The sequence below is a fragment of the Lonchura striata genome, chromosome 4 (genome assembly GCF_050655825.1).
Source record: "Lonchura striata isolate lonStrDom1 chromosome 4, ASM5065582v1, whole genome shotgun sequence".
Classification (NCBI taxonomy): domain Eukaryota; kingdom Metazoa; phylum Chordata; class Aves; order Passeriformes; family Estrildidae; genus Lonchura; species Lonchura striata.
Genome location: NC_140706.1, coordinates 14208444 through 14233762, shown reverse-complemented (window position 1 = coordinate 14233762; position 25319 = coordinate 14208444). Strand labels below are relative to the sequence as shown.

Sequence of the window (25319 nt, the reverse complement as noted above, 5' to 3'; positions counted from 1 at the left end):
AACACTTGAGGATAAAATTATTGTAAAATTCAGGCACAAAAAAAAGCCTGGGAAATGCATGTTGTAATAAGCAATTTATAGAGTTATACAGACAAATTGTAAATTTGAGAGAACCAAAATGGAAATCACTCCATAATCTTTAATACTGGATAACAGTGTCATACATTTGAAGGAGGAATAGATGACAAAAACAGGACAAAAGGAGGATTAAACATGAACTATACATTTTTCTGAAAGTCAAATGAAACTTCAAATCATAGACTACATTTTCGTTAGGGTTTCTCATTAATAGCATACCATTCATTATGTAGAGCATTTTTTAAAATATATTAAATAATTTTAAATTTTTTTCCCAGAAATCTCATCCAAACTACTAAAATTTTTGAATTGTTTATAACCTGCACTGGTATAATTTGCTTTACATTATTAATTTCTGCCATTGGAAAGGTAGAAACCAGCTGCCCTGTGAATTATGAAGCTATTCAAGATGAAAAGAGAAAATGCTGTGTTGAAAGTCAGTAAAATATAATTCCCTTAAATGAAATAATGGAGAATTTTAGGTAGGTAGTGTGTGATTACACATTTGCAATTTATTAATTTTTCTTTCTTTCAGGCCAGAACACACATGCCTTCCAAGCTGCCTGGTTCAAGGCTGCATTGGAGCATCTCTGTGCTGTGCAGGTAATACATGTGCAATGAGTGCTCCTGGCTTTGGGGAGCTGCAGAAGAGGGAGCCACTATCTTCAAAAGTGAGGGTTTGTACATAATACCTGCATGTGCACACAGAATGTGACACAGCACACTGCAGAACAGCAAGGAAAACCAGACACACAAACAGAAGTTGTCCAGACACATGCATTTGTTAAACTAAGAACCATCTCTCTCCTTCTCCCCTTGGAAAAATTCCTGGTGAGGAGATGACTTGCTGTGGGTTTGTGAAGTAAAAGCTTCAGTGGAAAATCTGGATTCTGCTGCCTGGGTTGAGGCTCATTCCACTTATCCACTGGCATGACCTCACTGGGAGTGGAGTCAAAAGTCTTCCTTGGTTGATGCAATGTGCCACTGCTGCTTATTTGCCACCTTCCCTCCTGTCCTCAGAGATTACCTGCTCCTCCACCCACCACCAGGCAATAACTCTGTCAGGAATGATGCATCTAGGCAGCCCCTGATGCCAACAATCAGGCACTGGAAACTCAGCTTTCCTGGACAGGATCTTAGCATGGTCCTTCCTGCCACAAAATATCAGACTAAACTGGAGGCTGATAGTGTCCAGAGCTAGAATCAAATGTTTTAGCAATAAAATCTTACATCAGAACATATATAAATACTTTTAAAAATCCCTCTTCTGGGCACTGTAACAGATTCATCTGCCCCAGATGAGTGGACAGGGAAGTATTTCCTCCTTCTACACTCCAGGTCTCCATGGTGAGCTCAGATACCAGTCTGATGTACAACATCTCAAAGTCTCTTAGGCTGTCCTCTTGTCATTCTTCAATAAATTTTCAGAGCACAAAGTAACAACTAAGATGTTCTATTTGCCTGCATGATGACAAAATACTTAGTATAAAGAAGGAAGTGTGTATTATTTACCAACAAAACTATAGTAATAAAAAGAATTAAACACATCAGAGCTTAACGGTTCTGTTGGAAGCAGGTTTTGTCCTAGTTGTTAATAACTTTTATAATGATTTGAACTGCTTTCTTTACAGTCTTCCAGCTGATCCCAAAGGAAACTTTTTCCTTGTCTAGTGCCTCCAAGTTTCTTGAAATGCTTGGATGAATGGTCCTCTGTAACAGCCAAAGATTTTTTTATCCACTGAACTTCAGAACATGAAAATTATCCCATCTGGTTAAGTAGTGACTGGATTTTGTGTCATTGTGAAGTATGTAGTTTGCTGGGAAGGGTCTGGTGTTCACTGTGCTGCAGAATATTACTGACATATAGAAACTGATACATTATTATGACACAGAAAAGGTGCAAGTACATTAGCAAATTCCAGTTCCACCTTTATTATGAAATTAAACAGAGCCAAGGAACTTCCTGGATACTGGAACTCAGACATCTATATTGTTAAATTGGCCCTGGTCAACACCCACTTTTCTCAAGCAGCTCCTATGTTCAACTGGGACTTAACTAAGGTCCAGGAATAGCAGGGAGTATGCATTTGGTCATTTATTTTTCAAGGCTAGAAAGTTTAGTGGTATGGAGTCAGAACAGCTGTATGTATGTTTAATATACTAGTGAAGACCTTATATGTATAAAGTATGCATATTTCTTCAATGATCTTAGAAAATCAGACATTGGAAGCAAATACTAGTTTTCATATTTTTTGGTGAAACAGGCAGCAGCTGCTTTCAGATCATTGCATTATCTGGATGTGGTTGAGAAAGATAAGATGATTGCCCTTCAGCAATTGCCTAATGAGCATTGATTACATTTGTGTCTGTGTTTGAAAAAAGGACCATCCTGAGTACTGAGGGGAAAAAGTTGTACTGATGGTTGCATGTAAAGTAAGTAAATTAGTGAACATATATTAATCTATATAAAAGACACTGACATGTGCTAACATGAATTAAAGTTTTGTAAGGTGGACTCTATTTTTCCCATCAGCATGTAAATTTTGGACAGATAATGTTAATTGTTGAGAAAATATTTTCTTTGCGCTCAATTAATTTTATTTGTTCCTGTTAAAGACAAGACAACAGAAGTAGAAGAAATGCCACTGTAGTTTATAAACTCTGTAAGGCAGACTAACATGCTTAGCTGCTTTGCAGTCTAAGATCTGGTAGCTGAATTCAAGTACAAGAAGACAATTAATAATCCAGGCTATGTCCCTATGCAATCACACTTCCAGTCTCAAGTGTGTGCCTGTCCAATACTTACAGAGATCATAGAGCCCCCACTTCCACTGAGGATTAGATGATCTCATACCAAAGCCTTACCTTTTGTAGGCAGAAGAGTAGGAAGAGCTAAGACCGCAGGAAATGATCATCAAAGACTAGTTTACACATGAGTGGCAAGTGGTAGGAATTGATGTAGGAAAGATACTTTTAAAAATCTAAGTTTCTTCTTAACACAGCCTTAGTTCTTATTTTCTCAACTGAAATTATGTTACTAACATATGCATGTATTTATAATATTTTCTGAAGCTACTTTAGCCACAACTCTAGCTAAGTTAATTCTTTGGTGTTTAGCTAATAAAAATGTACATAGAATCATCTGAGAGTGAAAACACTGGTAAAAGTAGATTTTGTTAAATCTTTGGTTATGTTCTATTTTTAGTTTTTCATATTTCAGAAACAGACATGGAACCTAATTCAGTGAAGATTTTGCAGATAGTTAGAGAAAACTAAATCATTGTTCCTGCCAATCAAAAACTTAGATTTTATTTTCAAAACACTGTAAAATTGTGAAGCAGAAAACAGAGCTCCTGGGGGTGTGTGAAGATTTAAACTAGAATAAATTATTTTTCTCTGTTGATCATATTCAAATGCAAATATTTTTTCAGGAAAATAAATACTCTGAGAAAAAAAGGATGAACCTCCCCATTTTCTCTAAAAAAAACAATGTTTCATCATGAGGCAAAGCTTTTAGTCATATTTTACTTGTCATCCAATATTGTAGATTGGTGGTTATAATAATAATTTAATCCATTATTGATTCACATCTAATCCCTATGAAATCCAGCAATAGTGACAGTAAGGACCCTTTTTAAAAAATAAAAACAAACAAGAAGACCCACATAGTATGTGGGGTGAAATTCTGGTCTCGTGGAAGTAAATAGTAAAACTCCCGTTGACTCCAAAGGGGTCAGAATCTCTTCCCCTTTCCCTCCACCCCCAGTGTGTAACCACAGCTGTGCTTTTGCTAAGCCACATGCAAGAACAACTTATGAATCACATCTGGTGACCCTGTTTGGCATCTCAGCAGAGAAAACATCAGGAATATTAACCCCTTTGTTCCATAAATTAGAACTAAAAAACTTTTGGGCTTCTTGGGTAATGCAAAAGTGAAAAGAAAGAAAATAAAATCAGAATAAAAATATTTTAAAGGAATGGAAAATCAGGGCCACAATGAAAGAAAAAAGCTGTGATGTATTGTAATTACAAAATTTAAGAAGTAACACATTTTTCTTTCTCAAGTTTAGTTGCCAATGTAACTAGATAAATTTCTTTGGTTTGTTTCCACTTGTTCACACTGATGCAAGCTGGCAATAGCCTTTGTAGAATTTCAGGCTCTTTGGAGTCAGTGTCTTGATCTTCTGTCAAAACCTCTTTATTTTCCAAGAACCTCTTAATTTTCCATTTCCTCCTTGGCAAAGCTTAAAACTATATCCATAAGCTGTATTAACATTTTTTCACCTGAGACATTGGAATTTCCACCATCACTGGACTTCTTTCCCTTTTCTGTCTTTGGAAGATATCATGTTAAAATCCAATGTTAATATCCAAACCTCTGCTCTGTTTTTTTTTTTTTTTTTTTTTTTTTTTACTTTTTGGGAGGTGTGTGTATATTTTACTCTGGGAAGGAATTTCACAGTCTGAAATTTAAATCATAGCTATCTATATCCTGGGCTGGATGAGCCTTTTATATATAAACATTCCCAAAACAAAACATTTGTTATCGGAATCTAGGAGGCAGCACTGTACTTTCTCACTGACTAGGTATCAAACAGTACCCATAAAGAGACAAATTCCTGCATTTAAATCTCACTATAAGGTTTTATGCTAGTAATTTTACATATATGATTTGTCATAGGTGGGGAATTTTAGAGAAAGGAGAAAAATTTACCACAGAGAACATTGCAGACCACTAGAGAGAAGAATATAAGTCAGCCACATTGTCCTGACATCATTAAGGCCATTTCTATCCCATTGACCTGGATTCTTCTATTTAAATAGATTTTGCTTGGCTGTAGAACATGTTAATTATGTCTTTGGGGTGAAAGGCCCTGACTTAACACATCTGCTGGGCTTTGTGAAGTTGCAAAGCTGAATTTGATAGGAAAGACACTGTGTACCAGAAGCAGCAGAGTTCTCTAAATTATTAGAGTGTATCAGCACATCACAGCATCTGAAATCAGATGCTTCAAAACATAAATTTATCAGTATAGAAATAATTCTAAACAATTCAATCTCTTTAAGTCCAGGAAACAATTAAAATGTAATTGCAGTTATGTTATAAATGTACAGTGAAAAGCTAGTAGGTTTCCTTTTTTTCCCCTGTCAACACAACAATCTGAGATGGTAATTAGAAAAAGTAGACATATTTTCAATAAATAGAATGCAAAGTTAAAAAGACTATCTCTGTAAAAGTTAATATAAAGTGTCTGTATTTTGAACATCTGTGAATGAAATTTCTTTTCACATTATTATAGCATGGCAAATTCCTACAGAGTATGAGGATATCTGTCAGCTGTAGGGAGAGTAATATAATGATGAAGAAATAGCACTATAGCATAATAATGCAAGAATTCAGTGAACATGGAAGTCAGCACAGGGAGAATTAATAGACTTGATGCAGAAAAATATTTTTGTTTATTAGAATACTAGTGCAGTTTTAAGCTATTAATGTCCAATAATAAAAATATTGAACAATGTTGCTTGCGAAATTCACAATAATATTGCACTTTTTTCCAACATTTTCAAACCTTTTGCCCTGCAGAGAATTCTGATATTGGAATTCAATTCAGTATGAAAGCACATGTTACAATTTTAATAACCTATGACAGAATTTCCTACTTTTCAAAAACATTTTATTAATGCTGAGGTGTGAAGTGTCAGCAGGCACAAGTAGGGCAACCAAGACTGAGAAATGGTTGTAATGGAGCATTTCAATTATCTGCATAGAAATTTATCCTTTCCAGTGGACAATTTAGAGAGAACTTCTTGACCTCTCAGACTATAATTTTTATAGCAGTTGGTTCTACAGCACACATGAGGGAATGTTACCCGGTCCTATGTAATATACAAGTGTTGGTTCATAAAGTAACTATCGCTGAGCCACTAATTAATGGTGACCACATCATAATTAAGTTCAACATTCTCAAGGGAGTGATTGAATCAAATGTGGGACTTTGACACTAAACTTTTGATAATGAAATTTTTTTTAAAGGGAAAGTTAGTTAAAAAAAACCCTGAAGTCAAAAGTGAGGAAATTAAAATCCTTACACTCAGCATGGAAGCTTCTTAGGCATCCCAGGAGTCACAGAGGAATGAATGCATCTTAACAAAATATAAAATAGAATGCCATTTAAAAGCTAGTATAGTTAGATTGCAAGGTCCAAGATGTTATTTAAGACAATATAGTAGCTTTCAGAAAACTGAAATAGAGTCCAATTCAATGAAAGGACAATGTATTAAGGAATTTAGGAACTCTGGAGGTAAGGTAAGGTATAAGATGGAAAGTCATAAATACCTCTGAAAATACTAACAGTATATTTGTATGTGTCCCAACTGGGAACTGTGTCAGAAAATTGGATTAATCATTTTCTCATCCTTGAGAAGTTATGGATAATATGGATATTAGAGAAAAATTGTAAACAATGTTTGTCTTAGGAGTGTTTGTCTTGAGGCTGGGAGATCTGAAAGAAAATAATCAAAGGAATATCAATAAACTGATAAACTGGAAAGCATCAGAACACAAGGCCTTCTAAGAACTCAGATGGAAAAAAGGGGATAATGGAACTGTTAGTAGGAAAGTAAAATTTCGTATGATTTGTGATTCTAAGCTGAAATGTGGAACAGCAGCAAATGTTTAAAAAATACTCAAGTCACAGAGAATTGCAGGTGGCTTTAAGTGAAAGAATTAATTAGAATAATCAGTTGGAAAAATTATAATGTTGTTTACCTAATTGTTGTGCTTTACTTTAAGCAGAAACAAATCCCTTATGAGAAGGAAGGAAGCCCTGCCTAAGGCCAACATGGCATGAACACAGGGAGGAGATGGAGCAGAAAGTGACAAAAGAGGCAGGAGCTGCTGCCTGGCTCTGGGTGAAGGGCAGGTCCAGCAGCATTGGGCTGAAGATTTGTCCTTTCCCCTCACCCCAGCGATGCTGGTGAGTAATTTAGAATGTACTTGAATGCATCAGGATCTTACCAGCAGCCTGTGGTTTTGGCTCCAAATGCAGACATCACACAGGTCACATGTATTAACCTCCTGGTAGCACTCACCGTTTAAACAGGACTATCTCTGTCTGACAGACAACTCTAATTGTGCCTGATGGTCCTTATGCATAAGATGACCCAAAACCTGAATGTCATCATGGTGAGGTCTCAGTTACATTAGGTAAATATTGTTCCTGTTTCCAAACAAATATAATCTTTTTTGTCAGTCAATCCAGTCACTTCTGCGCTGCAGTAGCCTGACCTCTTCTGACAGAGCTGATACTGAAATCTGGATTAAAGGCTTGGATGTGATGTACACCCAGGCCTTGTTACACAAGTCTGATAATGGAAACAACATTAATTGAAGTGTCTTCTGGAAGGATATAATGATATTCCACTGTAAAAGAACTCCAGGTCCTATATTTTATATGCTGATTTTTTAGATAGCTAGTATATAAGAATGAGTCTTATATTATTCTGGCTTCTGAAGGCTACAGATTCATGATATACTTTGAGAGAAAACCTGACTTTCCAGAGAGAGGAACATAAACTAGAGAGAAAACACATGGCCATTTAAAATAGCTTATGCATTTGGAGAATAATTTTCATGAAAAATATTATGTCCTAAAGGAAACATAGAGCCTGTGGTGTTGATGGAAAGAGCTTACATGCACTCAGTTTCTGTAACTTGCATAATTCACTTACAGCTTTAGTTCTCATGAATAATGCTGTCATTCCAAAGTCGTGGCAACAGTAATGCCTTTTCACCAGCCCATAGCATCAAGTGTTTTGTGTATGCATACATGCAATCCATGGAGTTACTATCCAGATAATGAACCATCAGACTAGAGACTAAATTAATTTATCTTGCACCTTGACATCCTCCCATCCACTAATCCATTTCCACTGGGACTGTTTTTAACAATCTGACCCTCCCAGCAATTAAGAACAGCTGCCATTTTTTTTTTAAACAAACCTGCCAGGAAAATATTTCTTGCTTTCCTCACAAACCTGGAATTCTGAGCCACCCTCCCACCCCCAAATTACATTGGACTGATTCCCAGGACATGTAATGTTCAGTGCTGGGCTAATGACTGGTTTAAATTTCAATAACCCACAGTTCGTTAGGACCAGAAATATATTTTACCATGGTAGAGATGGGATTCCCCCTTTTCCAACAGGATATGGCTTTTTTTTAATCTCTGATAGACTTGTTAAGATATAAAATACCAGAGTTTAAAAGTTAAAGTTATGTAGGTGCTGGTTAGTGTTTTAAAATATTTTGTATTGGGCTGCTGCCTACAGCTGCAACTACAACTGAGGCCCAGTGAAGAGCTCTTGCAGAAGCATGGGGTCACAGATGTTCCTCACCATGGGCACTTCCTGCCCAAAATAGGGAAAGAAGAGAAGGGAGTTGGTGAAATTGCATTAACTATAGTCCTGGAAAAGGCAAGTAGTGATCTGCCATTCAATGCCATCACCCAGCTCCTGATCTGCTGTCCAAGCCTCATCAAAGCCTCAACTCCCCAGCTAATAACAGCAGTTTTAAATGTATTTTCCAGTTGAGGCGGGGGCATGTGAATTTCTGATCTTTAGGCAATATGGCTTTATAGGCACTGAGAAAAGCAACTCCAGCAAAGAGCTGCAAAATCCTGCAGCATGGGTAAACCAGCTTATTTGTGACATGATGTAAAACACCTGCTGGTGTGAAATGGCCTGAAGATTTTACTGCTGCTCCATGGTCATCTTAACCCATGAAGTCAGACATATGTGACTTGTGTGCTCATCTTATTCCCACCAGAACCCAATATTTCATTTATTTACTCTGTTGAAAAGATGGCAGTGCTGATATGTTTTTTCATTTAATCTTCACAGTGTACCTGCCACTAGTATTGAATTAGTGCCTCCTACTGAGATGGGCCTGCTATGGTATAAATAATCTCTACCAAATAATGTCTACACTTTGGGTACAAGGTGGTTTAGAGGACAGAGAGCAGAACATAACCCATCACAAGAAAAGAGGAGTAAAATGGCTGTTTAATCACTGTGAGTTGAGGAAAAACTATCAAACCATATTCTTCAGTAGAGCATGGGTGTTTTCCTCATTAAAGCAAGGGAGAAAACAGCTTGACTGGCCTATGATAGGATTCCCCATGTATGATAGGTGTCTACTGTGATGAAAGGAAGGCCTCCTGCTCTATGGCCTTTCACTGCTTTGGGAAGATGGATTGAAACAAATTTTTGCTGTGGTCACCTCTGGGGATGGTGTCAAACTCATAAAGTGCAAAACTACACCATCTTAAAAACACAGGGAGTTGAGACCATTTCTGCAATGGTTGCAGCAAGCTCAAAATAGTGAAGTGACCTTCAGAACACCTTAATGCAGAAGTCTTTGGCCCCTGCTTTTGGCAAATCAGCAACATCTCAGAATTTTTCTTAGCAAATAGAAGTGAGACCAGCTTCCTAAAACTATCAGATAACAACAAAGTATTCGGCTTTGCATCCAGATATTTCTCCTTCATAAAAATAGATGTTTACATGTAGCTGGGTTTTTGCTTCATGCTTTCATGACTTTGTTTTCAGCAAATCATTAAAAGAGTGATGACTTACTGCACCACTTTCTAAAATCTAGTCACAAACCACAATCGCTAACAGGAAATGGAATGTTTACTTGAGTTTATTATACAAGGGTCTGGATATGAGCTGTGGGATTTTTACACCTCATAGCAACGGTATTACAATTTATTTACATCTTCATGTTGGCAGCTGCACAAACTCTTATGAAATAGGACAATCACACCTTAGGGAACAGTAATTATAGGAAAGGTATAAATAGTATAAAGAAGTGCATGCATTTGGCACTTAAGTAGAAGAGAATAGAAACTATTCTGGCAAATCTTCAAAAACATGGACTCTTGTTCATTATGAGGGCATGAACTAATTAAAAAGAACTTGTCAGAATCAGCTGCATGAATAAATTCTAGTCAATTCTGGCACAGTTGAGCTCCAAACCCACGAAGAGCAAAGTTGTTTTAGTGATGTCATAATTTGGACATTCAGAGTATGATATCATTTTTGACAGAATTAATGCAGAATTAATACCATATGTATAAGCACTAATAGGTATGGAATTGAACACCCAGTGATAAGTCTATGTTGGTTTCCAAAGTAACAGTCTGGTTTTTTTTCTTCAGAATGCTTACATTAATATAATGTCAGAAGGCAAATTTAAAATACATTTCAACACTTTTATAAGAAAGCATTTAAGTTTTACATCTTTACCTCTATTTCAAAAGATGTTTAATAAGAAAACTTCAGTTAAACTTCAGTTCAATTTTTAATAGTAGCAATAGTGTCATAAGAGAATAATTTTAAGGTGATTGCAAAAATTGTCACCATTTGATAGCTGGGTTGTGAATTCCTTTGAGGATTAGTTGCTTCATTTCTAAATAATTTATACATACATACATATATATGTATACTATAATATAAATTTATATTCATTCTTATATGAGGAATCCCAAAGTTAAAATGTAGTTGCATTATGCAGCTTTTTAGATCCTAGTTACTGTCAGTGACCACATGTTACTCTTTCTCAAGTGCTTTGGCTCCCATCTCCTTCCTTTCCCAACCCTGATATATTAAATTCTTTCACTGTTATCCATGGTGGTTTTAAGGTCTTCCTCTTTAGTTTTTCTTCCCCCCAGGATACAATTATAGATTGAGGATTTATGGCTGAAGCAGGCTCAGCTAAAGAGCTAGTGAACAGAGGTAGTGTAGGGATATGGCAAAGTTTGCTGATGGAGCTAAACATAAGGATTAAAAGCAAAATTTGACCCTGTGGTGAGAGAACTCTCTTGATACTGAGTACAAGTGTAGTAAGCTCAGGAAAGAAATTTAACACGAACAGTGGGAAGAGTCCATTGTTGTCCATTTCCAGTGAGGAAACTGCCTCCATTCTACATTTACAAGTGAGAGATTTGAATTAAGTGTTGAAAAGAAAGAAAATATTATGGAGTTAAAAGTGTATAACAAAGCTTCATATTCAGCAGTAATAGGAAGAGTAAACAAATTACTGATAATTAGAAAAGACAGAGAAGCAAGGAAGAACTCTCCTTTTGTTCATGTGCATCTCTGGTCTCCCTAGTGAGGCTGTAGAAAGAAGGTTAAAGATAGGGAGAATGACAAAATGGATATTGAAAAATAAGAAATAGATTCTAAGTCAAGAATAATTAAGTAGACCAGAACCCCTTATCCTAGAAAAGAGGTAACTGAAGTACAGTGATTGCAGACAATGTACTTGAGTGCATTACCAAGGCACTCCCACAATAAGTGAAATAAAAATTATAATATAAAAATCTCATGTCAGATTAAAAAAAATAGGGAAGGAATAATTTAAATTATTTTTCTTTGGGATGTAATTTTATGATAGAATTAATTGTGATTGTTTAGGTGTGTCAGAAAACGCACAAGTTAGTTTTACTGCTACACACTGGATGTGGGTCTTAGTGAGTACTACATATTGTTAATGGTCTTGCTTTGTAAGTTATTGTCCATGCTCTTCTGACAAGCAGGGAAATTGCAAATCAATACACCTTCTATTTATTCATGTACTGAACAGTGCTTCAATGTGCCTGAGAGAGGGTGGGCATGGTCAGGAGCGGACAGAAGGACAAATTTTGAGTGAAATGGCTTTTTGCTGATGGGGAAATAAGCATGTTTATCATATGCAATGACTTTGTTCTGTTTAGTCACTAAGGTGGATATGGATTCACGGGATTTACTGACAAGCAATCTCTCCCACACCATCCTGCACTGCTAGAAGTGCAGAGCTTGCCCTTCTGATCACAACCAGAATCACAACTCAAAGAAAGTTGAGCGATACTAAAGGTGTTTATTTGCTTGCTCAGCTGAGCTCTTACTGCCAGTAGTTTGGCCCAGTGCAAGTGCACCTTATGGAAACATTTGTCCATGGTTTTGAAATGGGTACAGTATATTCTGGAGAAATATAAGGTTTGGTTTTCAGAAAATATCATTGCAAATGAAAGCAAGATAAGGAGAAGATCTGAGGTTCCTCTCCAATTTGTTGCTGGTGATTAAAAGGCAAACTGAAGTCAAGATTATTTTCAACTTCCTGTAATACACCTCCTGATTTTCTTTGACTTCTTTCCAAATTCTGTGGTTTTAAACAAAGAGCAAGTAGCTATCTGAAAAGCAAACCAGTGTTCATTGCACTTGCACCTGCCTTGGATTCCACCCTTTTGTTTTCATATTACCCCTCTGGGTTTCTGATAAATTCATAATGTATTCCAGGCTACCTTTTCATCGTCTAGCCACAAAAACACAGATCCGCATGGGAGGTTTCACAGAAGGCATTAAGTATGCAGTATTCCTTTATTGCTTAAGTAAGAAAAGCAAACTATCATTTGCAGGGAAATCAGAGCATCAAAGGGGGAAGCAGAAAGATTTAATTATACAGTAGCTGCACATTTGTTGCATCTAGTGGAAGGATTTTCCTTTAGTTCAATCTTAATTATTTTAGATACTATAATATGCAAGGAAAACAAGCAAGAACAGAGAGCAATAAGCATGGTTTCTTTCTATTTCAATGACACCAAACTAAACTCTTTTTCTTTAGTTCATCCTGGCTTAATTTATACACTTTAAAATTGAATGATTCTCACAAAACCTGCAACTCCTTCCACTTCTAGTGATATGAGTATTTTTGATTGAGTATATAATATTCTGAATTACTTTATTTCTCATTTCATAGGATTTCTCCCAAGCACAAACATCAGTGTGATTACAATTCTCATATTTCTGTTTCCCTCACTATGATGGTTTCCACACCCAAATTTCCAATAGTCCTGATTTTTTTTTCCCCAGCATATTGCCTAAATGGGAAAATTTTTATGAAGAGGAATGTTTTACATTTGCTCTTAAACTAGCAAAGTCTGGACTTGTTTTGCCTTGGGGAAAGGAATGGGATGGTGGGATGGTCAGAGCTATATGTGGAAACACTGCAAGTATCTGTATCTGTGGGTGAAATATGGCCTCAGTGAAGAAAAATTCTATACTCTTTTTGGTTTTAGAGAATTTTGCCCATTACCATGAACAGAAAAACCCATGAAGGTCTTGAGGTAGCCAGGCCACAGAATAACAGCAACATCTTGTAATGACTCACTTTACATGTTCACTAGCCCTGAATTGGTGTGTGAGAGGGAGAGAGGACTTAATCCTTTTTTGGAGACATAGCCCTACTGACTAGCATTGTAATGAAATGTAACTGTATATTTCCCCACAGACTTGGTAACTGAAAGACAGTCCAGTCTGGGATTTTTAAACATGATATTCAAATATGATTTCATATTTTATTTGGTATGTGTTCCCATTTGTGGCTCTGAAATCCAGGCTAATATCCCACTTGGGCTTTACATAACAAACTCTTCTTGTGTGTTTCTTACTCTGCTTATACATTGCTTGAACTAATTCTCCCCTGTAGTTCCACTATTATCAACTTGTGAAAGAAGTATTATTAAACATCAAGGACCTGGCTGAAATGTCACAGTTTAAATGCAGCTGGTTTAATTTGCACTGAGCATTGTGATAGATGATTCCTCACCTTCTGTACACATACATCCCCCGCACCACACACCCATACACATTCCAAAATATGATTCCAGATTCCTGAACATGGTTACTAGGTATGGGGTTGTGCACTTTCATATCACACTGACATTGGAGCATTACAATCTTCCAGATGTTCATGTACAAAGGAAGGCAGTGCCAGTGACCATGGGCTTTTATACTGGTCCCTCTGAAGTCACCTGAACTTTTGCCATAAGCATAACCAGAGCCATTAGAATCCTGGAAAGAAGATAAGAACAATGTAAATACTTAAATAATGTTATTTATTATAATTAAAATTGAGAATACTGTTCAGCGCTTCAGCAACATAAGCAACAGGTAATTGAAGATTTCACTTTCCCAGGGAAATAAAATATTTTTCCTGGCATCATATAATTTTCTTTCACACTTTTTACGATGTCCAATGTATTTTAGGAGTTTTTTTTAAAGGCCTGTCTTTTTTAGGATCCTTTTGATGTGTTTTGTTTAAAATATGTACTTTTAATGGGTTTACTATGCTGAGAGAATGTTAAAGGTACCAGTAGGGAAAAAAGTGTAAACAGATAAATAAAGAGTACAAATACTTGGAGTACATGGTTATCCTCAATGTCAATCCAACCCTGTTAATAAGGGTCTCTTTGAAGAGACCATGTAACCTTCTTCTGACCTTTAAAAGAGAAATACCCAAACTTTACTTAGCTGAGAATCATATGTTACTTCACATGAGTAATTTAACATGTTGGCTAATAAACTTGAGCTGCATTTTATTTCACGTTACATTTCAAGTTTGAGTCTGTTTAGGATTTCCAGACCTTTTGATACATAACAGCTCATTATAAATATTATGAGAGCTCTGCTGGATATTTCCATCTTTAAGAGGAAAACAATTTCAAGGCTGAGAAAAAAAATGTTAAGTACAACATAGAATTACAAAACAGAAGGCTGACTTGGACATCAAGCATCCAGTCCCCTATATGCTAAGTAACCATAAAAGTCCCACTTCTGATTTGGTTAAACATCTTAAAAAAGAAATTTTACTGCAATTGCTGTCTGTGTTTTAACATCCAGATCCTCTGCTGACATGTAGAGTCTGTCTTTTATTTTCCAGCTTAAATGAGCTGGTTAATAACTTTTCTTTCTGTCTTTTTTTTTTTTTTTTTTTTTTTTTTTTTTTTTTTTTCCATGGGATGGTATTTACTTTAAGTAGTTCTTCAGCTGCTTTAGTGTTTACATCTTTTGGACTAGGGAATACCAGTTCACCACGGTGCACTGTGTAGATGGTCTGCTTGAAGAATATTAACAGAAAGGGACCCCAAGTTTCTTGGTTCCAAATGTAAAGAAGTGGGAAGAGAGAATCTTTTGAGATACAGTCAGGAAATACAGGAGATACACTGGAGAGAGAGTCTCATTAGGCCCACAGAAAAAGCTATCCACCTGTGTTTTGTCACACTATTGCAAAATATTTGTGTTTGCAGCACGACAATCATACAAGAATGAACAGCTCTCATCTTGCTCTCTTGTTATTTTCCTTTATTTCATGGCTTGCAATTTTTTAATGATTCTCTCAAATGTTGCTGCACATTCTTGATTGTTCATTCGGCTTTTAATTTGAGTGTTGTGTCATCCCAGCTGTCTTCTTTGTCATCAGATAGAATTTGAAATGTGAGTTTTGCACTGCCTAGAGGTGACTCTAGCAATTGTAACTCCAGGGTGCTCTTCCCAGAAAGATGATATAGCTTGAACTTGCCCAGGGTATTATTTATTATAATGATTTCATGCCATGGGTAGTATAAGTAGCCTTCCATGCTTAAAATATATCAAACACAATGAACTAATTTCTTTAGTATAAAGTAAATTCTCTGGCTTTCTTTTTTGCATAACTTATAAAACACAAAAAAGACAGTTTTTTAAAACTATTTTTTGGAGAGTTCTTTTTTTTTTTTTTTTAGTTTTGTTAAAGACAAAAGATGATGAAGAAACAATTCAGCATGTCATTATCAGAAAAGTCACTATGTTAAAAGTACTTCTCACACCACATTACATCACCACTTATGGAATCAGAATCACAGCCTCTTTGTTTAGGTGCCTTTTAATGACAGAGAAAAACAATTCTTTCACAAACGAAAACGTCCTGTTAACAGCTGAAGTCACAGCTCAGTTTGCCTCTTGGCTGGGATACACATTCCATCTGGAGCTCTATCAAGACAGTGCAGGGAGGTCTGGCAGCTGAATAATGAACTCTAAGTAAATAGGTCATTACAACACGTTGTTTCTGTGTTACTGGATTTCCACAATATGTCAGATTGGTTATGAGCTTGCAGCCTGGATTCTCATCTAAATGGGGTAACTCTACCTCTCCTAAGTTCAGGTGGCTGAGATGTCATTCTGAGCCATCAAGGACATTAGAGTGGGTTTTTTTTGGGCACTTCCTGACCAGGTACAATAATGCATGTGGTGGCACATATTTAGAAATCTGCTTTCTTTTTAGATGAAAAAGTACCCAAAAAACACTACACAGGGTAAATCTAGCTTATAGTTTTTAAAGGCTTGCAGATTTATTAGAATCATTCAGCTCCACTCAGAGAATACCATACCAATGCACTGCTATCAAGATTTTCTTTAATAGATAGATATATACTCTGAACTGGATCTGAAACATTAAAAAATTATAAAACTCATCGGCTCATATAAATCCATCAAATTTCTACTTCTGCTCTTATTGATATACATATGTATGAAGGAAAACTTTCTCCTGTTACCTATTCATTATACTCTAGCTCATACGCTTGCATATAAATTCCAATAATTTTTTCTCCTGGTCTTTCACTATTTTGGTAACAGGAGAGATTTTTTTCTCCTTGTGTTGCAGTTTGAGACCCTTTTTGATGGCAAATATATTTCTTAGACTTCTTGCTCCACCGTCCACCCACTTGTTTCTTCCCAAATAACACTCATTGCTTTTGGGTCTGATGGATTCCTCTCTCAGACTATAAAATAAAGACAAAAGCTAATGAAATATAGGGACACAAACTACTTTTTATTTAACAATGCTTTTAGTTTCATTGCCTACTTAAGGTTGATTACCAGGATCCTTCCATTTATATTTGGGCATTTTAATCAAATTGCACTTCTCTAAAGGCAAGTATTACAAACAAGGCTATGCTTCCTCTTTCTGGAAAAAAAAACCAAAGAAGAGTATGAAGCACGATCATTAGACTATCCTATATGTAGCAAGACATGTATAGACAGACAGCCATGCCCTGGACTAAATCCTACAGAGATATAAAGTCTGCAATACGTAGAAAGTCCTCAGTCATTAATCATTTATGACTGGATGCTTAGATTTTTAATTGGGTTTTTACTCACTGTTTGTAAATATTTTTCTCATATGATCTTCTCTACAATGAGCCCTTCCCTCTCTCTTCGTATTCATCTGTTTCTCCACCAGTGTAGTCTTGGAGGAAAATCTGAGCCTGGATTTTATTTTATTTCCACTTAAATCCTTGAAATGTGGAATTCTTTACTTCAGGGGTTTAAACTAGACCCTCAAGGCTATCTTGGCAGACTTCTCTGGTTTTAGAGGATGGATTTTTCTGTTTTGTTTAAGAAGGTATCACAAGCAATGACTCTTTAGAACTTTCAGCATGCAGTAAAAAAATAAAGATGACTAATATCTATTTAGCAAGTAATGATGGCTTAGCAATATTTACCACTCTGATTTAGCCTCTTTGGCTACATTACTTAGGATATTTTCCTGAATTAAATTTCCCTCAGTTCTATAGCCAGCAGCTGTCCGCAGGAAAATAAAAAAGTCTCAAATACTCCAGAAATAATGATTTCATATTTCTAATACGTTCCTTTAACTGCACTATCAAAATGGTCTCTTGTGCCCTCTAGCATGTGGCATGTCATAATAAAATAGTTCAAGTCAAGCAGCTAGAGAAATAATGGCTGAACTAATTAAAACTTTTATCTTAATGGCTTTTCATGACATTTCATTTATCCATATGTAATAATTGATCAATAGAAAGGGGAGAATGTGTATCTTTCATCTCTGCAGTTTTGCTCTGGAGCTGAAGTTGATAACCACACTGGGCCTCTTTAATGAGGATGTTCATATGGAGTTTGTGGTTACTACCCAGCCCCAAAAGGATTGTGCTGTTTTTCCACTTATGTCTAAGTGTCACAATATTCTGTTTCTAAATGGTTAGGTTAGGTCATTTTGAGACCAGCTGTACTAAAGGATTTAAAGAAATACAAGAACATGTATACTTAATATGTTTTTAGCTCTAATTTTTTCCCTAGTATATTTAGTCTAAACTCACTAGACAAACCTGTGTCTAGTAATTTTAGTGGAGTTGACTGTCAGTTTGCAATAGATTTTTCCTGCAGAAACATTGCATTATTTTAATGTTTTAAGATTTTTGTTTCTGTACATCACTTTTATTTGTCCTTGTAGACAAAAAGAAATATTGTTTTAAGTGACATCAAAATATTTGCTAAAATTCTGCTAGTGCCGTTTATGTTTTCCGAATCATTAATTTACTTATTAAAGTGGTTGGGTTAAATTTAATAGAGATTTGTTGAGATCCAAAGGTAAATTTTAATGAAATTATAAGAAAAATTGACTCTTACAGATCAAGTAAGGATTTTTTCCAAAGCTTTCATCAATAGTGTATGTAAGAAACTGTACCAGCTACACATGGACAACTCAGATATGAAAACCCCTATATTAATATGTTAATGTTATTAATATAATATAAAATCAGAACTATATTTCAATTAAAAAAGAAGCAGCTTTTCAATTTATGTTCTCTCAAGCCACTACTAGTCAAAGCCAGAATTTCTGTACACTGCTAAGGTACACTGTGAATTATTAAATATTTACTATTAATCAAATCGTGCCAGAACTGATTGCCACCAAAAAATGACAAGTTATATCTATCTCCTGTGCATTCTGAACTGCAATTAATCTAAGAAAACTTAGGAAAATGCACATTTCTTCTCGAGTAAAAATATAATTCAGAGCACACTAAAGATTTCTTTTTTCTAAGGAATTTGAGATAGTAGGGCTTGAGACTTCAACAGAAAGGAAGATTCCTTTGACAACAGTAGAAGCTTTGAATAATGCTCCCACTTGAAAAATCCTTTAACATTTATGTAAGAGAAAACTATTTAAATAATTTAAGTAGTCATTTGAAAACTTAAATATTCACTTTTTTCATTCAGTAAAGAACCTTGAAATTAATAAATTGTTTCCCTAGTTGACTGAACTGGATTTTAGTTTTCAGAAAAATCAGTAAATACACAGGGCACAGATTTTTCAACAGTATATAAAGTGTTTGACTATAAAAATGCTTAAGGAAAAACAATTTAAAGAGTCTTGCACAAAGTTGTAACCAGTTATTCTTCCCAAATCAGGTGCTTAGTTTATAACAGTTTGAAGAAACACAAAGTTCAAAGTTATAGTTAAACATTTTAGACCCTTTTACTAGAAGCACCCCAGTAAACAGAAAGTGATGTTTAGCATCACTATGTAACTATGATTTCTGTTTAAACTCATAAAACATGAATTTCCTGATTTTGCAAGTCCCACTGTACCCAATAATATGGAAAATATTGCTCTCCCCAAACCTTAGATTTTTTTTGTCTTGTATAAAATTATGTTCTAACCCTCATGAGCATAGTAAGCTCAGCTACAAAACCTTATACATTTACATTTTTACAGAAAAAACCCTAAACTTTTTCTGTCAAATGAATGTTTTAAATGTGTGTGAAATGAGTTTTGGTCAATAAACTGAGAAAATAAACTGATTAGGAAGTATATAAAGGAATGGATGAGCAATGGAGGAAACAGTTATAATATTCCACAAATGTATAGAGTATAGGGTAAATCTGTATGGGATTTTCTCAATTTCATTTATGTACGTGCTGGTGGAAGTGAATGTCTGTTCCTGTAAATGGTAAAAGAAGGCAGATATTTAGGTAAAGAGTTAAAATTTGGTTCATTGTAAAACAAAACCTATATGTTAGAAAAAATACGTGCAATATATTGGACATAATGCATAGAATAAATGCACAGAGCATATTTAAATCGTAGGAAACTTGCTGCATCCACAGCATGGGAACTACACAGCACCAGGGTGGGTGAGTGGCCCACATGGTCTCAGTTCTGGTGGTGCTCAGCTGCTGCAGAGGAGGTGGCACAGGCAGACATAAAACCTGTCCTGCTGTCACACAGTGCCTGACTCCTGCTTTACCACGGGAAACTTGGTGTTCTGCAGGCAGAATGTGTTTTCCATAATGAAACATCCACCTCCATTAAAATCACAATAATAACACTAAAAATATCCTGAAAATGTTTGCTAATCTTTTTCAGTGTAGAGGTTTTAAATTTTCTTCAGAAAAGTAGAAAATTTTGGAAAGAAGACACTTCTATTATTTTCTTCAGGAAATTTCTGTGGATGTTTCAATGGATATTTGTTCCTTTTTCCAGTTGAACACTATAATTTAATATTCTTATTATTCATATATTTTAACCTTGGTAAGCCAATGTCCTCAGTGATATTTTCTGGCAATCAAATTATACAATTGTGGATTTCTTGAAAAGGAATTTCTGTTATTTTGTGTGGTTTGTTCCAGTTTTTCAACTGCCATTCTGCATTTAATTTGGAAGAAAAAAAAAAAACAAGGAAAAAACCCCTGCAGTTGCCCTGAAGCTTCTGCCACATTCATTGTTCTGCTTTGTCAGACTATCTCTTCTTACCCTCACATCTCTTTTTTCCTTTTTTTCCTTGAAAAATGGAAGCATTCCCATGCCTTGAAACTTTTTGGTTTTCCCCATTTCTTAACTTCCTTGAGATTTCACACTGCATTTGCATCCAGTATCATGGAGGGACTGTTTCTGGGGTGAGACTTTGCCTGATTTTTACAATGCAGAAAATATTGGAAGTAGGGGAAGGTGATGGATGAAAACAGAGGGCATGGAAATTGATGGACAGTAGCAGCTATCAGATAGAAAATGAGCTAAATAGAAGTGTGAAAAGGCCAAGGAGGGGGCAATGCAATGTGAATACACTGCTGCATGCATTCTGTTTTTGCCTGATAACACTGCATGCAATCCACTCATACAGAGAAGAAATAAAGAGTATCCTTTCAATATTATGCCACCATCACTTCCCTGCAGCTCTTTCAGTTTGAGTGCCCCCTTGCTATAGAAACTCAGAAATAGCTGTTCTATGAGCAGTACCCACAAAGAAACAAACTAACACATTTTCTTTAAGAACATTCTTTTCTCTCTTACAAAATGCAGTTAAGTAGAAATACTGTTATTAAATAAAGGAATAAATTAAAAAAAACAAACAAGAAGAAACATAAAAAGAATAAAAACCAAATTCTGAATGACATTTTCCTGTCCTCACTCAACTGTAAATAAACATGAAATGAGAAATGAAAGCTATATTTGCACCACAGATTCCATTTACTAAGAAGCAAGAGAGTCATTCACAAGTTCCATTATGTGGTCATAAATTGTAGACAAGTTCCTTATGTTTGTCTTCATAAAAAAATGTCACTGTCTACTGATAAATTTAACAAATCCCACTAGATCCTAGCCCTCAGGCCTCATGGCAAAAGGAAATGTACATTTGAATGTTCAGTTAAGCCAATCTTCTAAACTGAACAGGGAGAAAACAACTGTTTAAGGTCTATTCCTGCAGTGACAAACATCATTCATCTCTAGGCCCAGATGTGTTATTTAGAAAGGCAACCACTATTACTAAAAACACTCTCCTGTGAGCAGGCATGGATGACTTGAGCTCTTCCATCCCTCAGAGCCAAGGTACAAAGCTCACCAGCTGAGCAGCAAGCCTGGTAGCTCTCTTCCTGGGGCTCCTTCACAGGTAACATTTTTTTGTATAATGGTCCCCTTTAACAAAATATTTTCGTATTACTAATCCTTTTAAAATTATACTCAACAACTCAGAACCACTACATAGAAATTCCAACTGCAGCTCTTGCTTTTGAAATTCTATGCCACAGTTTGTTTTTTAAGACAACACATAGCTGCTAAGAGATATAATAAATTAATATATTAAGCACTCTCCCACACACAAAATTAATTCAAATATATGGTATCCTACAAGAAATACTCTTCATATCACTCTTTAGTCTATTGTTTAGTTAAATTGTTCTAGAAAATTAGTGGTTTGGCATTACTCTAAATTATTCACTGAATTTGCATTATGGCCAAGGTTTCAAAAAGCATGCCTCAAAGTAAAAGGTGAAAGTCCTTATTTCTGGAACTAAATGAATGCTTCAAGTTTAGAAATGACCTTATTATAAAAAAACAATAATAAAAAAAGATTTTTACTGCCATAGGAAGTGTCTCATTTCCCACATCATCCCAGTGTGATGGTGGGCTTGTGTAAATGCTTTATGTGACCATTCTGACTATGTTATTGGCTTAGGAGAATTTTATTTTGGAGTTCAGTGTTTCAATTATTTTTGCTATGTCACCATGCAAACAGTTATTCTGTCTCAAATGAGGCAAGAAACAAAAATGGACATGGGGAGAAGGACTTGTTTAAGCTGATACAAGCCCAGAAAACACTTTTGTGAACACGTTTATGTCAGCAAGGTGGTTCAGTGGTAGCTGAAAAGAATTTCTTACAAAAGTCTAAAATATATTTTCACCTCTGAACAGAAAGAATTGCAAATGCTGTTTATTTTTCGATGAAGCCAGGAACCAAGCAAGCCTTGTCCCACACTCCAGCAGGGAGTGGGGCAGGACTGGCTCTTCTCTTCTGAGGTCACAGCCATCATCACAGCCAAACTCCTGCAGTGGGACACAGTGAGGGACCCCAATACTCTCCTCCAGAAACTGAGAAGGAAGTGTAGATAAGATTCTGTCTGGACTCAAACAAGACAAAATTTTAAGCTTATAATTGAAATTTTAAAGTGGTATTTTGCTTGGGGTTTATCCCAAGTGAATGTCCCTGCTTGCACTTCCCCTTCCCCTGGCCAGTCCTTTTTCTGGCTGACTACAAAGCTGACAAACCAACAAAAGACCACAGGTATTCACATGATGCTAAGTGGTATTTTGGGGAATCCAAGATCCTTTTTGAGTCGCCACAATTTAAATTTTAAGAATTTCATGTTTTAAGAAGAAAAAGAAATTGTCTGTGGTTGCTCTTCCAATCCATCATGCTTATTTTTTTGTCTACTTGCTCCTTCTAACACAGTACTAGAGAAAGACTGATCCATGAAAGCAGCCATTGCTGGCATTTTTTCTCACATTAAAGCATGCATTTCTGTTGTTAAGGGATAAAAAAACAATGAACAGCAAAGCAAAAATGTACTTTAAAGTTATTGAATATGAATGTATATACATTTGGTTTTTTAAAAAATTATAAGCTTGCGACGAATAAGAAGCTTGTAAGAACTAAATTTGCCGCATGTTACTTTTTAAAAGCAATAGTTCTTAAATAGTTTTCTTTTATAAAAAGCATTACATATAATTTATACAGCACTTTAAAAACCTAGTTTAGGTTTTTCACCAAAAAGATGGAATGCTCTGGCAAAATCCAATAAAATGAATTCTAATGGCCAGAGTTAGAAGTCATCAGATTATTTTTAGCATTAATATATATATTATTTTTTACTAAAACCTGTGAATGGTGGGTCAGTACTATGCCACTCAAATGTGACAATCCAATTCTGGTAACACTGTCCAAGACAAAAGACTGGTGGAAGAAGGAAATTGTGCAAGGCAACAGTGGCACAATAGTGATTAGCACAGAGCAACTTCAATGCATGAAAATCAGAACATTGCCAAGTTCCTTCAAACTTCATAAAGAGAAAGAGTACTTCAATAGCTGTATTCATACTTATGAAAAATATGGTATGCCACAGGAGACAGTGTGAATATATTTGCTGGAAAACTTAACAAATAGCTATGAAAAATCAAATAGGGAAAAGCTTGAAAAATCTTTCAAAGTGAAGACGTACTTTTTTCATAGACAAGGTTTCAGTAGAAGAATAAACAGAATTCAGTGGAAGAATATAGATGGATACATAGCACAGGAAAAGGACATTATCACTTCCAATATTAGAAATTTTATTACTTATATTACAGCAGAGCTTAGGACAGCAAGTCATGTTCCTCTGATGCAACTCAAAGCAAACATGTCATTCAGAAATACTTAAAACTTTTTTCAGTATTTCCATATGTTTTATTCTTCAGGTCAAGTTTCACAGTAGCTTCACTACCACATTAATTTAAACTATAAAATTCATAGAAGAGAATTTTGATAATTTGAAACTTTTTTTGGGGTGCAAATATCCCTCACTCAGGGGTGCTTTGAGACCCGAAGTGAAATACTTTAAATCTGACACCACCATATTTGGGTTTTCCCACTCTGGAAGATAACTCTTTTTAGGTGTTTACTGTTTCATAAATAGCAATGCTCACTTTGTGAACAGCATTCGCCCATTCTGACATAAACTAGAATTTAAAAAAATCTCAAGTACTCTCAGAAATACTGAACTCTGAAGTTCCAAGAAAGAAACTCTACTTCCTACATTATATCTGTTGACTCTGTCACATGTTTAAGCTCCAAGAGCCTGAACTGAAGACCATGTTTACAAATATTACCACTGTATTTTTCCAGCTGAAAAATCCAATTTGATAATCTAGAATCCAACTGGATTGGGATTGATGTTAGATGAAACCATGCATTATGTAGGGATTTTATGTGAAATAAGCTGTCTTGCATAGCTTGTGGATTTATATATAAAGCTCAATTCATTTGAGGAGCACTTTATTCTTATCATCCATCAGCCAAAGTGAAGTTCTCACTGTAACTCCACTGTAGATTGTACTTAATATAAACTTCCTGAGTCAAATACCATTATTTCTAAAATAACTTGAAGAATCGTTTGCATATTTCCCAGAATGTCACTTTGGGATATTGGTCAGGCTTTTAACCAGTATAAACCTGACAATTGTTTCTGCTCCAAATATGCACATATTTTGACCATCAAAAAACTTTGCAGATTAAGTAGAAAAATTATTTTTTTAAAAAAGACCCAAAAAATGCAGCATTACAGTAAATGAAAGAGTTACCTCTGAAGACCACCATTCATTCTCAGGTCTGTATAGGGAAACTGCAACCCCATTATTAAAGCCAAATATCTTGCTGCTCTAAATGACTATTTTAATGTACCTGAACAACCTTGATTATGGAATAAAATGATACTTTTATTATGCTAATACAATAATTTGATTAGAGCTTCAGAACAAATCTGCAATAGACTTTGCAATGATAGATATTGATACCAATTTTTCCAATGGAGTTACAGAATATGTAAAAAAATTATCTCAGGAGTAATTGCAGAACTCAATAAAGTGCCTTAGAAGGTGGTCCAGATTAAAATGCCATTAAATACTGGTGTGATGAAAATGGGCCTTTCTAAAATTCTGATTGGATTGATACTGAAGTGAATGGGTAACTTGCAGTATGGAATCTAAGGAGGATGTACATCATAAATTTCTCATGGGGTTGGATGTCAGGTAATCAGTCTCC

The 25319-nt window shown here is 35.5% G+C and overlaps 1 long non-coding RNA gene across 11 annotated transcripts in view; it reads left to right on the top strand.

The window, feature by feature from the left end:
* The window catches only part of LOC146767537 (uncharacterized), a 99757-nt gene that overhangs the window by 43322 nt on the left and 31116 nt on the right, over window positions 1-25319 (top strand). For 10 of the 11 annotated variants that reach the window (XR_014954717.1, XR_014954715.1, XR_014954718.1 and 7 more), the window contains one exon: window positions 614-25319. This exon is cut by the window's right edge. This is a non-coding gene — a long non-coding RNA (uncharacterized LOC146767537). The remainder of the gene's footprint in view (window positions 1-613) is intronic. The other variant, XR_014954710.1, reaches the window with a different exon arrangement.